Source organism: Heterodontus francisci, unplaced genomic scaffold, assembly GCF_036365525.1.
Source record: "Heterodontus francisci isolate sHetFra1 unplaced genomic scaffold, sHetFra1.hap1 HAP1_SCAFFOLD_330, whole genome shotgun sequence".
NCBI classification, from domain to species: domain Eukaryota; kingdom Metazoa; phylum Chordata; class Chondrichthyes; order Heterodontiformes; family Heterodontidae; genus Heterodontus; species Heterodontus francisci.
In genome coordinates this window covers 234,644-239,594 of record NW_027141448.1, presented here as the reverse complement: position 1 = coordinate 239,594, position 4,951 = coordinate 234,644, and the positions used below count along the sequence as shown (strand labels likewise).

The 4,951-nt window shown below is 43.3% G+C and overlaps 1 non-coding gene across 1 annotated transcript; it reads left to right on the top strand.

The window, feature by feature from the left end:
- The first annotated feature begins 2,489 nt into the window (after positions 1-2,489).
- Positions 2,490-2,571, top strand: trnas-gcu (transfer RNA serine (anticodon GCU)). Its single transcript has one exon. It is a non-coding gene; the product is annotated as a tRNA-Ser (tRNA).
- The last annotated feature ends 2,380 nt before the right edge of the window (positions 2,572-4,951 follow it).

Below are 4,951 nucleotides of genomic sequence, written 5' to 3'. Positions count from 1 at the left end.
TGGATCCAAGTTTGTAGCTTTCCGCGATCTCTAGTGGCTTAGGGTTGAGCCTCACTTCAACGAAGAAACGGAAAATTATGATTTAAAGATTACACTGTCAATCATTCACATCTCTGTCTTCTCCTGAACTTCGAGTTCAAATTTGTTTGTGAAGTTGATTCACACGTTAAGACAGCACAGTCTTTGTCTTTGTGAAGGAAGTGATTTGGGAATGGCTGTTTGAAACTGTCCCTTCTTGCACAGAAATTCAGTGCAAATACTTGATCACTCACAATTTCCTTGAGAGAAATTTGTTCACAATCGCATTCGACACAGAAACGGCCTCAGCATTAATCTCACTGAAGCAGAATGTGACCGTGTTGTATGTTTCAGAATGTTGTTGCCGTTATTTGTCGCTTTTAACCAAGACTGGGAGACAGGGCAAGGTTGATCCGAGGTTGGAATATATTAACATTCAGGAGCAAGAAAAATCAAAAGGAACAAAATAAGAAAACCCAGTCTCCGGATTTGAGAATCTGTAGATCCGCTTTGGGAAAGTGAATCAGAGCAGAATGAAGGGTGAACTGTCCAGAAGAGATGAAGACACAGCTCAGTCAACACGTTCCCCTGGTTTATGATGCTGGAACATTCCTCACACAGAAATGATTCAACCCAATGACAAACATTCTTCCAGCTGATAATTTATGCTACTGATTTAAGGACTGTCTCATGTGGTTACCGAGTGACGACGAGAAGATATTAAACTTTGTTCTATTCAATCTAGCTGTGATAAAGTTTGAATTTTTCTCCCTTTTATAAACAGTATTTGAAGGGTCTCGGTAACAATGTTCAGTGTTGATGAGAGTGCGGTCTGGGTGAGAAGCTGCTGAGTGTGACAGGGTCAGGACTGGATGCAGGAAGTTCTCTGACAGTCTCCCTCTATCTCTCTAATGGGTTTGAGTTGATTTACGACTGGTAGCCTTTATTTTACTTTTCTTATTTAGAGATATAGCCCCTTCGGCCCACCGAGTCTGTGCCAACCAGCAACCACCCATTTATACTAATCCTACATTAATCCCATATTCTCTACCACATCCCCACCATTCTCCTACCACGTACCTACACTCGGGACAATTTACAATGGCCAATTTACCTATCAACCTGCAAGTCTTTTGGAGGTGGGAGGAAACCAGAGCACCCGGCGGAAACCCACACAGACATAGGGAGAACTTGCAAACTCCACACAGGCAGTACCCAGAACTGAATCCTGGTCGCTGGAGCTCTGAGGCTGCGGTGCTAACCATTGCGCCACTGTGCTGCTGTTGGTGTTTTGATAAATGAAGGAAGTTCCCTCCACCCATTTTTGTTGGACAGACAGTGTGGTATAAGGATGTAAAGGGTTAATGCTGAAGATAGTGGGATCAACCCCTCCCACTGTCAGAGTGATGATGGAACAGTCACATGAGATGAAGTTTGGGAGAAGAGAGAGCAGCACCAAGGATGCTAGCTTAGCAGGCTTGATGAGTGTGTATAGAGTATTGTGCAAATTAGAAAAGAGTTCTTAGTTCTTTCAGCAGGAACTGTGTCCAGAAAATATCGAGAAACTCACAATTTTATTATTCAGGAGTCGGAACACAGATATTAATTGCAAGTGACAGTTCTGGGACCAATTAACAAAAAAAGTAGAGAATAATATTGCTCACTGATTGAAATCCCCTCGTGAGGAGACAGTTAAACAGGTGATCTTTTGGGGCATCCTTCGATCCAAGGTTTCAGCAACATTTAATCTCCCTTTTTGGTGAAATTCTCTGTTATTTGCAACTTTTTTTATCAGCTTTGATGGGCGAGTGAAAAAACTGAAAAGATTGAACAGTTCCATCCTTTCTTTTCTTCCTTCTTCTCTTCTTTCCATCAGTTTCTCTTTTCTGTCCCAGATCAATATAATGATGAGAATCCCACTTTAATCTGCTGTTTCTGGTGTTTTATCCATTCCAATCAAAATTTCAACATTCCAATCAAATCTATTTGTTATTCCACAGTGTCTCTCCATGTGTTTTATTCTGTTGTATTCTCTCACAGTCTGTTTGATGATCAATGTTACATCTCACTCTCTGTTCTGGTGAAGATCAGAAGCAGTGATATCTGTTTACACCACCCGACAAGTCGGCCTGATGCTGTGCCTCGCTGATCATGTGGGGTTAAAGCAATTCTTCCAGTCAGTTAGTTCAGTTTTCATTTCATGAGAAATTCGGTCATCATGACTTCATCAGTGACCTAATGGTTCCGGTGTCTGAGTGATGTTAATCATGATGTGATGAAATGATTGCATGTTCCAGTCTTTCCGTGTTGGGTTTTCACACTGAGTAGAAACGTGTTGGACATGGTCTGGAAATGTTTCACACCGCTCCATTCCCAACTTCATTTACTTACAGAAGATATATTTCCATCATTCCACAGCTGGCTGCACAGCCAGAAGCTGTGCTGAAGGTGACAGCTACGTCTCTGCAACTGACAAGGTGGCCGAGAGGTTAAGGCGATGGATTGCTAATCCATTGTGCTTTGCACACGTGGGTTCGAATCCCATCCTTGTCGCTAGTTTATGAGCTGTTTCGTGTATTATTTATGTTGGGTGAGCTTATGTGTAAAGTCAGCCTCGAAACCTGTTCTTGTCAGTATCTTGACAGTGATTCCAGAATTGGTTATACTTTATTAAAATTGAGACAGACAATTGGAATTCTTCACCCAAACTGCAGTGGAATGAAGATCAAATAGGGATCACGAAACGGAGCAGGATTTTTCCTCCCCTCCTTCCTTCCATCATTACTTTCTCTGGATTTGCACCAAGTGAAAGACAAATGGGAAAAGCAAATGGCGAGGGAGCAGATGCAGAAAATTATCCTTTGGCAAGAAATTTATTTTCAAATCTTCTTGATAGATTAAGTGAGTGAGCAATGCTTTGGCAGATGGAGTTTAAAATGAGGGGTCATCGACTACCGACGCTAGATCAGAGTGTTTTTTTGTAAGAGGTGAGATGTTAGAAACGGTTGAGGAGCAGAGACCCGAATACTGAATTAATAAAAGCTCGTGGACTGGTAGAAAATAATGTGAAAAGTGAACAGAATATGAAGATTGGAACTCATGTTGCAGTGATATAAAGCTCTGTGCTCCTGAAGTAAATGTCCAAGCCCAGATTGTGGGGAATCTGTGGAGAGTGATTTGGTTTTTATTCATTCTTGGGTGTGAGTATCGCTGATAAGGCGAGCATTTATTACCCATTCCTATTGCCATTGAGAAGGTGGTGGAGAGCTGCCTTCTTGAATTGATGCAGTCCATATGGTGCAGGAACACCCACACTGCCGTTGGGGAGGGAGTTCCAGGATTGTGACCCAACAACAGTGAATAACTGGCGATATCGTTCCAAGTCAGGATGGTGAGTGACTTGGAGGGGAACCTGCAGGTAGTGAGTTCCCATGCATCTGCTGCCCTTGTCCTTCGAGGTGGTAGTGGTCACGAGTTTGGAAGGTGCTGTTGAAGGATACTTGGCGAGTTGCTGCAGTGCATATGGAGATGGTACACACTGCAGCCACTGTTTACTGGTTGTGGAGGGATTGAATGTTTAAGGTGGTGGGTTAGGTGCCGATCAAGTGCGCTGCTTTGTCCTGGATGGTGTTGAGCTTCTTGAGTGTTGTTGAGTGGGATGTATTCCATCACACTCCTGACTTGTGCCTTGTAGATGGTGGACAGGATTTGGGGTGTCAGGAGGTGAGATACTTGCTGCAGAATTCGTAATCTCTGACCTGCGCTTATAGCCACAGCATAGATGTGACTGGTCCAGTTACGTTTCTGGTCAAGATATTGATGGTGGGGGATTTAACGATGATAATGCTTCTGAATATCAAAAGGTAGATTTTTTTTTCTCTCTCATTGGAGATGTTCACTGCTTGGCACTTGTGTGGCCAGAAGGTTGCTTGCCACTTATCAGCTCAAGCCTGAATGTTGTTCAGGTCTTGCTGCTTGCAGGCACAGACTGCTTCAGTATCTGAAGAGTTGTGAGTCATCATCTAACATTCCCACTTCTGACTTATGTTGAAGAGAAAGTCATCAATGAAACAGCTGGGATGTTTGGGTCTACGACACTACCCTGAGAAACTCCTGAGGCAATGTCCTGGGCTGAGATGATTGGCCTCCACGAACCACAACCATCTTGTTTTGTGCGACGTACGACTCCAGCAAGTGGAGAGTTTTCCTCCTGATTCCCAGTGACTTCAATTTTGCTAGGGATCCTTGATGCCACACTCACTCAAGGGTGGTTCAAGAAGGCAGCCCACCCCACCACCTTCTCAAGGGCAATTAAGGATGGGCAGTAAATGCTGGCCTGGACAGCAACGCCCACATCGCATGAATGAATGAATAAAAAAGTGAAGTATCCATTGTGTCATTGTTTTGGTAGAAAATATAACCCTGGTGGAATTGCCCCTCCCAATCACACCTCACTTTATAGAACATAGAAAATGGAGAAAATTTATGGCACAGAATGAGACAATTTAGCAATCGTGTCTGTGCCAACTGAAAAAGAGCGATCCAGCCCAATCCCACTTTCCAGGTCTTGGGAATGGGATCTGAACAGATCTCAGAGCTCACATTATGTGAATGTTCTGTTGAAGTATTGGTGAGCTGATATAACAGGGGAGATTCACACTGTCAGACACAGTGTGAAATACATTCAAGTATTTATAAAACATTGTAACATGTGCGTAATATTCCCCATTGCTTTCTCAGCACTGATGGATTGTGAAGTGGGAGACAGCCGGAAGTCCCAGTGATCCACACTGACCCTCAGCTGAGAATGAAATGAGATAAAGTTCAATCTTCAGCAGCGAGTTGCTGCAGAGAGATAAGAGTCCTGAATCAAGGAGAGACTTTCTCATACTGCTGTTGAATCTCATTTCAAACACTCCTTGAACTCTCTGCC